At 47.3% G+C, this 11,575-nt stretch overlaps 1 long non-coding RNA gene across 1 annotated transcript; it reads left to right on the forward strand.

Annotated features, from left to right (window-relative positions):
• Positions 1 to 2,610: 2,610 nt before the first annotated feature.
• Positions 2,611 to 6,761, forward strand: LOC135906652 (uncharacterized). Its single transcript, XR_010565800.2, has 4 exons — positions 2,611 to 2,901; positions 4,057 to 4,091; positions 5,041 to 5,115; positions 5,180 to 6,761. It is a non-coding gene; the product is annotated as an uncharacterized lncRNA (long non-coding RNA).
• Positions 6,762 to 11,575: the final 4,814 nt, after the last annotated feature.

Raw genomic sequence — 11,575 nt, forward strand, 5'->3', positions numbered from 1 at the left:
GCCTCGTGCCGACCGCAGGCGCGGCCCCCGGGACGCCGCGCGCGGGCCCTGTTTTTGACAGCGAACGGAGAAAGAGAGGAAGATCAGTGAACAAGAACGATTCGGAGCGAGGAAAACTGAATGATTGTGAGTAGTTTGTGCAGGCACATGGCGCGGCTCAGCCTCGTCTCTAAGCGTTCGATAACAGGTGTGCGTTATCGAGCACAAAGCGCACGCAGAGAACAGCAAAAGAATAAAGAACAACAAAAGAACAGAAATGACCACGCTAGCGAATAGAAAAAAAAAGGCATGCAAGTCTCTGTTGAATGAAACCTACTTGCTGCGATAACATTCATATACTCCGCCGCCTTCACCCGCCTTTGTTAATTACAATTTCAGGCACTTTACCGTCGTCCTCTACTGCTTAGAATCTTGGTAAATATATTCTAGACTGAAATAGCGATCGTATACCGCCACCGAATCAATATGGCTCGGCAATTCACTTCGCGCATGACACGCAAGGACAACCGTTTCGAGGGCATAAGAGTGTCAGTGCCTGCTTTAAAGATAACTGTGTTCACATCCCAGCGACGTAAGCAGATGTATTTATCTTTGTCGTTTGTCGTACTCTCAATGTTTTCCACACACACGTTATGTAGAAATATTCTTCAACAGGTCTCAGAGCACAAGGACGCTGTCGCATATACTATAAGGCCTATAAATGAGCACATGATGTCTTCCCCTCCCCCCCCTTTACTTTCCCCTTCCTTGGTTGTTCTCTGCCCCATTGGTTCAACTCCGGAAGAAGATTTCCCGACGCAGCCGGAACGAAGCAATGCAAGCTCTTTCGCGCTGCCATTCACGTACGGAATAACGAAAAACTACATTGACGCCTCGCACAGCGCACATGCTAGTCGGATATAAGAACGCAGTCTATAAGGAGCGGTATCTTCTGTTGTGTCTAGGTCTACAACTTCCTTTCTAGCTTCTCTTCACTCATGATCACATTGTTGAACGACAAGCTAGTGAGTGCATGAGAGAACTGAAATCGACATATTTCTCGCGAACCATGCCAAACTGACAGAAAAATGCTACTCTCCCTTCGCGTGTCATCAAATACACCTAATGCGCCACTTGTGTCACGTTCTGGCCGTGCGTGCGAGAAGCAATGGAAAGGGCTGCGCTGCTTTCCCTTCGCGACGTCACATTTCCCGTGCGAGCGCTCCCCCGGTCGTCCCCGAAGGCAAGGAGGTCTCGCGGCGCAGTTTGAGCGCTGTGGTGTGCGCGGAGAGAGCGCCTCGATGGCGCCGTACACGCGTCGTCCAGGTAGTTCCTGTGACAGCAGCTGCTTGAACCATGTCCATTTATCTCCGCCAGCCGGTTGGACCAACGCGCGACCCACTAACATTGAGCGGCTGGGTGCCGCAGCGCTGTTACGACCTGGTTGATATCCGCGAGCATGCAGCCAGCCGCTGCTGGAACCCCAGCGTTGTTTTTTATTTCGCGCTCTGCTTCAGAGGGCGAGCCGGGAGGGGAGGTGGCGCGCACGGCGACCGAGCATTGCCGCCCGCCACCGAGCGCACTTTTGCTAATTGGAGCCGCGTCGGATATTAATCAACGCGCGACGAGGCTAATTACCGTGCCGGCCCAGCACGTATACCGGGAACGCACCTCGCCGGGCTCGCCACTTCCATCAGTCTGGCGACAATGTTTCACTCGGGACGCCTAGCATATTTTCTATTCGTACGCGCGAAGCCCCTCGCCTTTTGGAGCAGTCCCATCTGGGCGACCGTTGCCGCGCGCTTCGTCCTCAGTGCTCACAGGCCGCCCAGCGCCAAGGTCTCGGCATGTCTGGCCTCTCGTCCCACCGCCGCGGATCGGGCAGTCAGTCTGCAGTGCGCATTCCTCGGGCGCATTATGCCACTGAAGACATAACAAGCGAGAGAGGAAAAAAAAAAAAAGCTAAGCATGCTTACGCATTCTGACAATGATGGAGCTGCTTTTGCCAGCATGCTGCACAGAACTTTCCTCAACATGTTTTGCCATTTTGTCACCTTTTGGTATGACAGCCCCTCGTCACTTATTTGAAGAGAGTCATGTATAGAATTTTTCTCCCCACCGGGCGGAAAGCAAACGCCTACTGTATTATGTCCATAACATGGCGTGTGTGCAACCGGTGAAGCCTATCGTGGCGGCACTTAGCGCACCGTTTACGCTTTTTTAGAGCGCAGCTCTTAGGCAACCGTTCCTGTAGCGAGCGTTGGCGTGTCTCGGCGTAGTACCTCGGAGTAACCGAGCGGACGAGCACTGCGAAAGATGAAAGCGAACGGAGAGCGCTGCGTGGGATGGGGGGGGGGGGGGAGATGCAAGGAGTAAAGCGGAGAGGAGGGTGCAGAGGAACCATGAGGCGGAAAGCGGGGGAGGGTATGGCCAAAGCGCGAGAAGAAAAGTGTAGTGTGTTGACAATAGCTACGAGATGGCGCCAGAGTAGCGCGAGTTATCTGGGCATAGAGTTAGTAGAACAACTCTAGAGGAAAAGCTGGGCCGGAAAAGTGGGAACCTCTAGGGCGCCGCCCTGTTGCTACTGGTCAATGTGGCCAGCGCAATTACTATTGAAAGAGCTGAGAACAAGTACAGGTCACCTTATGCTTTGTCACCTAAAACGCATACCTGATGGCTTTATGAAGGTGGTACGTTAATATTAAGTTTACAGAAAGCGATCGCTAAGTCCGTGACTTATGTAAATCACGATGTACGCATTCATGCAATAAAGGATGACGCGAATTTCGGTTTCGAATCTGTTTTTTGGATGCGTAGTAGTTTCGTTTGACATGCGATCGCGCGTCGACATCGGACGCTATGACACACTCGTGCCTTATGTGCCACCGAAGCCCCGAAGTGGTCTGGCATATACCTTCACATGTAAGTAAACGAATTTATCTCCTTGTTGAGAATATCACGCGAGTAGGCAGCTCTTGTGGTACATCACAATCGTTCGAGAAGCGTCACAGTAGAGCATTTTTCTGCATGCGGAGCGGTGTTTTTATTTGCAGGTTTCCCTTCAGTAGGAAATTGCTGGACAGGCGGACCAGCGCACCGGAATTGTACTGGCGAAGCCACAAGCAACTCAAAGAATCTGTTTAATTGTTGCACTTTGAACAATCATGCTTCTACAAAGGCCACAGCAGAAAAACAGCCTGATGACCGAGTATTTCTGTGCCACGCAGTAATCAAGAGGCGAGTGCCTAATGCGGACGAAATAGAGTGCATCGAGACTTAGAACGACAGAAAGCTGAGTTAGTTCGTAAGGATTCATTATGCAAAACAGAGGTGAGGCGTGCAGACAGGACACAAGAGTAGAGAAGTGGGCGGCGCGCGTGTTGTTTGCTTGTAAATACTCTACTCTTGTTTCCTGTCTGCACGCCTCACCTCCGTTTTGCATAACGAGTGCATCAAGCCACATATTAATAGCTTAGGCGTTTTATTAACTGTGCAATATTTTCAACACTTCCTTGCATGCCATTTCATGTGGCATATCTTTTCTGGTCACAAATTTGTGCAGCGAATCTATTTGCATGATCGACTCCGGGCCTGTGGGACCGTTCACTTGCACTTGATGCTGAGTCTTTTACATGTACCCATAAACTGCAGATATGCACATCAGATCCCTGCGAGCACTTTCAAAATTCAATTATTTTCGACAACAGGCACATATGCAATACTGACATAATCCGGAATACCACTAAGCAGCTGGGACACATTTTTGTTGACCATACTCGCAGGTAAAATAAGTACATCATGTGGACAGCTCCAGCTCATTTTCCTTAAGTCAGTGTGTACAAGGGTTATGCAAAAATAATTTTTTTCTCGCGCACCGATTATTTTGCTTTATAAGCAAGAGAACCCATCACGTTAGTGTAACGTATCTTGTGCATCACACTAATATGTGCTTTCATTTACCAAGTGAGATGAGTTACTTTTATGGCTCATTCAGTCATATCACACTGCAAGCTGCATTCATCAATCTTCAATGGGATTTTGCAAATGTTTAATGAAACATGTTTCACTTTTATGCAGATATGCAATGGCAAGCCCTTCCGTGTGTTCCAAAGGTAAAATTTAAGCTCTAAATTAAAGAAGACATTTCTAGTCAGAAAGAAGCAAAAATAGTGAATGCAGAGTATCAGAAGCCCAAGGTACAGAAATTATGAGAAGTGTCGAATGATTTTAAGGAAAGAGTCGTATTTAAAAATGCAAGACCCTTTAGTGGAGGTCAAGCAAGTCAATATAGGTAGAATACTCTGCAAAATTATGCGAGTGAGGGGATGTCAAACAGTGGGTCAGGAAATGCATTGTTTTTCTGCAAAACAAAAGCTGATTGCCATTACATAAGTCACTTTAGCATCATGATAAATTCAGAAATAAACCAAAAAACAAGACACGCAAAAATAAACAAAACATTTAATGATATTTCAGCAGAACTTTTTGTTGGGCTAGTTGGTGCATATTACTGAAGTACTATAGCGCCAAACAGACGACACAAGAAGAAGAGACACGGACATAAGCGCTCGTCCGTGTCTCTTCTTGTGTCGTCTGTTTGGCGCTATAGTACTTTAGCCATTTAATGATGCTCTCTCCACACTGGGATAAATAAAAACAAACACATCACATCTAATGTGGACATATCAGATGCCTTGTGAAACATAAAGGAACAATTCAGTTTCGAGCTATGGCACTTGCCGCATAGATGTGGGGGGGCCTTGCACCAATAGTGATAGTTACCACTGCATTTAGAAATTGAAAGCATTCGTGCAGACAAGGATGATTCTTTATATTTTTGGCTACCACTTCAAATGCCTCCACCAAGTGTTACAATGCTGCACGCAGCCATACTAAGGATCTCGCAACAACACCTGCAGGTAAAAAGCAGAAGCAGTCAAAGTGCTGGTGTGTTCTGGACACTATGTTTGAAAACTTTTAGGCAAGAAGAGTGCAAGAAGCAGACATAACTGCATTTATTTCCATAATTCCCCATTTAAATGGCCTTTTCTTTTTGCTTAGACAATGCCTATGCCTAGCCACAGCAGCTCCCTCATACAGACTCCGCAAACCAAGAGGCCGTGGAGGCAAATGCAGGTAAGAGGCAATAAGCAATAGCACTGGTATCGACATTCATCTAATTTCTTTTTATTTCGTTTAGGCAGCCAGCACACCTCGAACAGCCACCTTGACTGCGGGTGTGTCACCCTAGTCGCCAAGGAAACATTTGAGGGAAAGTGACAGGCAATGTGAACAGCCACTCCTCCATGTAAACAATACTCTTTCTCTCGGATGACTCCTACGCCTCACCACGCCAGCACACTTGTGCACAAAGATGCCGCAGAGGCACGTGCAGGTCAGAGGCAAGAAGCAGTGGCACTGGTGTCCACATTTACCCAATTTCTTTTTCTTACACTGAGGCAGCCAGCACACCTCGAGCAGCCACCTCGACTGCGGGTGTGTTAGTTGATCCCTGTTGTACATATGCTCATAATAAACTTCAGTAAACTTGAACTTCATAATAAACTTGAAGGCAAATGGTACATTGATGCATTGTATTTTTGAACATTTATTGTACACATACAATATATGTTATACTTTGCAGTGCTACAGAGCGTATTTTGAAGCTTCCCCCTATATTTTGCACCTTTAATTACGTATGTGTTGTGTGGCCCTCAATGCAGTTCATGTTGTAGCAGCTGCTTTGTCTGTGTATCGCACATTGGCTTAAGCTCGTGATATCCACATACTTCTCTCACATATACAAAATAAAGTTCTATGTAGTCCTCAGTGTTACAACAAAAAATGAAAGTAAACAATCCGATCGTGGAATTATGTTTATTACAGTGATTCCTACGACAGTTACTGACAAGTTGACAACTTGAACTGGTCAATCGGTCCATAGCCTCCTCTATTTTTCAAAAATAAAGGAGGCTATGATCCGTCATGGCAAGGAATTGTATGTATACATAAAAAAAGGGGGTATGTGTGTGTTTGTAGTGGGGTATAGGATTAGGGCGGTACGAAAAAATGTACCAACACCGTCCTCTAGACCCATTCCGTTGAGGTACCGTAACAAAACGTATTATGCATAAAGTTCATACAACCAACTCTGATATTACTACAGACGCCAGGCGACGCGAGCTACATTTGTCATGATGCATTCGCGACTGCACCGGATGCCCTCCACATTATTCTCGTTAATCGTGCTCACTGCGCCGAGGCAAAAGAAAGACCATGGGCGCAGGTGCCTTTAAAGTATCTCGACCTTGCGAGGCACGGCTGCGCGTGCCAGGGGAGCTGTCCGTGCGAACACTCCCTGGCACACACCTGCCTCGGCGGCCCCAACCTACGTACCGTTCTGCTTCGAGCTTTGATCCCCCCACTGTCCCTCGGGTGCCCTGGAGTTCCTGCGCCGCCTGCTGTACTACCATCTCAGGTGCTCTCCTGAGACTTCCGTTTGTCGGTTACATGTGCCCTACAGCTGGATCATTACTTATAATAATAAAAAACCCGATCTATCGTCACGACGATAGATCGCGAAAGCGGCTTTTGCAACATACCGCGCCCGTGCGAAGATAATTACGGAACGCCAACGAGGAATCTGACCACAGCTTCGAGCTCGTAACGTCGTCGAGTGACACTCCTGCAACAGGCGTGACCGCTGAAAACCGCATACCGCCGGAAACTTGAACAGGATCATCCCTCGGTTGCATAACTGACAGCTGTACGGCCAACATGGACCACACCCACACCATCCCGCAACATAGAATAAAGAACCGACTTATAAAGCCCAAACACTCGGCTGCACGCACACATTACTACACTACAAGCGAGACGCCATGCTGCTACGCTGCTACTGTTGCCGGATTAAAACTGACTACTGTCACCAAGTCTAGCAAGCGTCTCAGGAGCTGGCAACCTCGGCGCGTAGCAACATGGCGGCGCTCTTGAGGTTCACGATTTTAATGCATGGGCCCTATGGGGAGCTTGTCCTCTAGAGTCAGTATAGTAACTCTATGTATCTGGGAGGTGTGTCAGCGGCTGCTGCTTGTGAATCGGGCCCACGCGTCGCCCTAGCTCTCGCAATCTCCCGATTAGCGAGGGAGTCGCACCGCACTTCGCTCCATTTGCAACGTGCCGCACGAGACTGATCGTCCGCGCCAGCCAATATATCGCGAAATGAAAACATGTATAGAGCTGTGCTCAAATTTCGCATTAGGAACTATCGTAATCGTCGGTGAATTTTTGCTTGACCAAACCTCTCGACTTTTATGACGAGACGCCAAGGTGCACTGCTGCCGCGATAGCGTTAACATCGGCGTAACGTGCATTTTCGTTCTCTGCTAAGCATCCTAAACTCTGTTACTTTCTTCTTGGGAGTTACGTGGATAACTTGACCTGCAACTTTGCCCCCGATCGGTAGGGCACAATATACTCACACCGAGGTAAACTTGAACCAGAACGTAGGATACTGCCATAAGAGTGTGGCGATTTCACGTATCGTGAAACCTAGATTCATTTCCTCGACACGCTTGGCGTGAGGACCACAGCGTACGTGTATTTTGTTTTCCAAACTGAATCTGCAATGAAGAGTCCACGAGTCATCCTGCTTGGAAGCGAAACTCCCTGCGGACTCAAGTAGATTCGAATTACTTCATCCAAGTATTATCTCGACATCGCTCTGGTAATACGTTCATAAAAGACGCTAAACAGAAACACTAAATGAGCTTAGACTGCTAAAATAGTATTTCAAAAGCCTATTCCGTTAATTTCGCTGTAATTACTTAGTTCATAGAATAGAAAATCAAGGTTAAGCCTCAATTTGATTTTAATAACGCGTAAATCCCCCAGCGTCATACGTCAATGTGACGTCACGAATTTCAAGCTATCTTGATAAAAAAAAATTATGGGGTTTTACGTGCCGAAACCACTTTCTGATTATGAGGGACGCCGTAGTGGGGGACTCCGGAAATTTCGACCACCCGGGCTTCTTTAACGTGCACCTATATCTAAGCACACTGGTGTTTTCGCCCCCATCGAAATGCGGCCACAGTGACCGGGATTCGATCGCGCGACCTCGTGCTCAGCAGCCCAACACAATAGCCACTGAGCAACCACGGCGGTTCAACTGCTTTCTTATACTATGGCTGTTGTTGCGCTGTAAGAATTCTCCAAGCTTACCAGATTCAGTCTTTGGAGACCTTATGATACAATGCAGTACATCTTTACTGAAAAAAAAAAAAACTTAGCTAAGCGAGAGCAGATGTGGTCAAGAAATGTGACGTGCGGGAACTTCAACGCCCATTGTTCGTTTTTGCGTCTTCTCTGTCTTACCAAGCTCACTGCGAGAGGCGTCTACGGCCTTTTCTAATGCAGCTCAGCTTTTTTTTTTTTTCTCTCTCTTCAGGCGTCTCTTTGAATAGCGCGTTGTGCACGCGCAGGGAGCAGGCTGTGCTGGATGCAGACTTGCGCTGCAGAACACGGGCTCGCACTTCGGTCTTAACTTCAGCTACAGGAGATACACCATCGCGGTGTTTCAAATGTTAACGTTTCAAACTTCTGGCCAAACAGTGCCTTGGGTGCTAACGAAGTTGGGGTCCTGGTGACTTCAAAGTGTGCGAGTGTAGGGAGGGCTTTATGTGCGCAAATTATGCAGGTGATCATCCAGCCAGATATACAGCCGCTGCTCCACGCGACCTGCATGCAGACCTCTGCTGTGCAATTACGCGGCTAGGCAGCAACTTATTCAGTGTGGAGCTTCTACGTTAGCCCTCACCAACAGGTGGTGAAAAAGACTTTATTCGAAGAGCTTGGCCAGCGGCATCCCCCTCCACGGATATTTTAAGTGTAATCTGTGGGGAGACAAGCTTATCGATGTTCGAGAGATGCAACTTGTTGATGATTTCAATGCTGAGGACCTCTGTGGCTAATGATAGAATAGGTCGGTCAGTCGGTAAGCACTGAGTGTTTTCTACATTGCTAACTGCAACTGGGATTTAGTCACTGACAGCAAGTGATTTGCAATTGACATAATTTACTTTTGGCCACTGCTTCCCAGTAGCTGTTAAAAAAAATCTAGGGTTTTACTTGCCGAAATCATGATCTCATTATGAAGCACGCCATCGTGGAGGACTCCTGATTAATGGTGCCCACCTGGGCTTCTTTAACGCGCACCTAAGAACAGGGGAGTCTTTCGCACTTCACCCCTTCCGGAACGCGGCCATCATGACTGGGATCGAACCTGCAACCTCGGGCTCAGCAGCACTGCGCCATAGCCACTAAGCTAGCGCGGCGGGTCAGTAGCGGCTTTGACAATAACGTTGCGGGCATGTGGAGGTTGCCGTCATGAACCCGAAATGTTGAACAGTAGTTAAAGCCAGCAGCACTCGAAAGCGCAATAACTGTGCTCTGTGTCTCCTCGCTGTTGCTGCAACAGCGTTTGCTCGATGTTCTGTTCAGACGTGGTCACATTGGTAATCATATTATGTGAAAAGGACCAGCCTTCACCGCTGCGAGCTGACTAAATATCTGCATTGCGTACACTTCAATACAAATTTTTCTGCGTGATAAAATTGTCTACGCAATAAAGGATGTTTTTTTTTCTTTTCTTTTTCCTTCAAGCAGAGGCAATTACAAACATCGATGTCTCAACCCTCAACGCTGCCGGTGAAAGTGGGGCACCCCGTTTCGGTGATATTATGCAGTGGCCGCACATGAAACTTTGGAGCTGACAGACGTGCCATAAACAAGCAGCGTTTATTCCTGTTTTTTTTTTCGCCCTGCAGACAACCTTGATTCGTACTTCGTCTTGCTTTCTGCGAGCCACTAAATTTGCAGATTGGAAGGGAAGAGTGTATGTCGTGACACAAACGCTCATTTGGACGTCGCCGATTATTTGCGGAGTATAGGCAACCACCAAAAACGACCAAAGTTAGGCCGTTTATAGCTGTTCGTTGAGCTGAATACCTTTAGTTTCTGAGCTGATAGTTTTACAATATCCCCTATCGTTTTTTTTTAATCTGTGCAAGGACCCCGATATATTAATATTAGAATATTTCCACTAATAATAATAATAATAATAATAATAATAATAATAATCTCTCAGTTGAGAGGTCATGGAGTCACCGTTTTTATACAAGCACTGAATGAAATGTACCAATATGGCTCGGTTACCGCAACCATTCAGACTGCAGCACCAGTGGTTACTACGGCGTGGCACATCTACATTTCAGCCGACCTCAATACAGACAGTCTCTTTCTTTTATTTCTCTTTCTTTCTTTCTTTCTTTCTTTCTTTCTTTCTTTCTTTCTTTCTTTCTTTCTTTCTTTCTTTCTTTCTTTCTTTCTTTCTTTCTTTCTTTCTTTCTTTCTTTTTTTTTTTTTTACTGGTGGTGGGTGGGTGAGGGGATGGGGGGGGGCCACTCTCATTGTTTTGGTACGTTGATGTCCACCAAAAGCAAAAAAAGAAGCAGTACAAAAAAAAAAGCCGAAGCAGGGAAAAGAGCCTGCGTCGTGTCCTTCAACAGACGCATGATATATGAGACGCTGCAACGCTTGGCACCGGATTAATTATCATCGCATATGGCTCGTACGAAGTGCAAGGTATTGCCTGTGCACGCCCTTCCCTCGTTTTTGTTCAGCTTCACTTGCAGTGCACCAGTGCACCTTCATCGATGGCAAATTAGGGTCATGCATGCCCTGCTCTGGTCGAACTGCGAAGCAATTTCGTGCCAATGTATCGCAGCTCGAACTTCAATGGGGAACGTATGAAACAACAGCAATAATGCAAATTCCAGGATAGTTACCCTAATGATGCTCTAGGATAGAAGGCGTCCACGAGTGTTCTTTCGATCTGTTTTCCTTTTTTCTATACTCGCCGAAGTGACAGTTTTTAAACGCAATCCATGCATGCAACGAATAAAAAATAAATTTGGGGGTTTGGCGTGCCGAAACTACGATATGATTACGAGGCACGCGGTAGTGGGAGACTCCGGATTAATTTCGACCACCCGGGGTTCTTTTAACGCGCACCCAATGCACGGTACACGGGCGTTTTCGCATTTCGTCTCCATCTAAATGCGACCGCAGCGGCCCGGATTCGATCCCGCGCTTTCGAGCTTAGAAGCGCGACGCCTTAGTGTCCCTGCGCCACCACGGCCGGTGCGCGGCGAATAAAGAAACGTGCCGCGTGATTGCACACCACTGCAGCTGAATATTTCGCGTGCGTGTCCGCAGTACAGAGATCTCATGAGTGTTTCGATGCATGATGACTGGAATATGGAGAAGAGTGGCTCGTGTCGGCATTTCGAGAGGTCCAGCTGGCTGCCCCAGTGTCAACGTCATCTTCAACAGAAGTGTACAAAAGCTCCTGCCTGGCCAAGGCATCTGTCACTCTCTGCACCGCCGTTCACAAGGCTCGGCGCTCTCTCCAATCCTTTGGCACTTCGTTATTCGTGATCTCCTTTCGTGCTGCTTACCTCCAAGAACTCATATGCTATGTACCTATTGGGCTCAATCCGGCAGAAGGTCGCCAAACTTCCGCAACACGTTATAT

Source organism: Dermacentor albipictus, chromosome 1 (assembly GCF_038994185.2).
Source record: "Dermacentor albipictus isolate Rhodes 1998 colony chromosome 1, USDA_Dalb.pri_finalv2, whole genome shotgun sequence".
NCBI classification, from domain to species: domain Eukaryota; kingdom Metazoa; phylum Arthropoda; class Arachnida; order Ixodida; family Ixodidae; genus Dermacentor; species Dermacentor albipictus.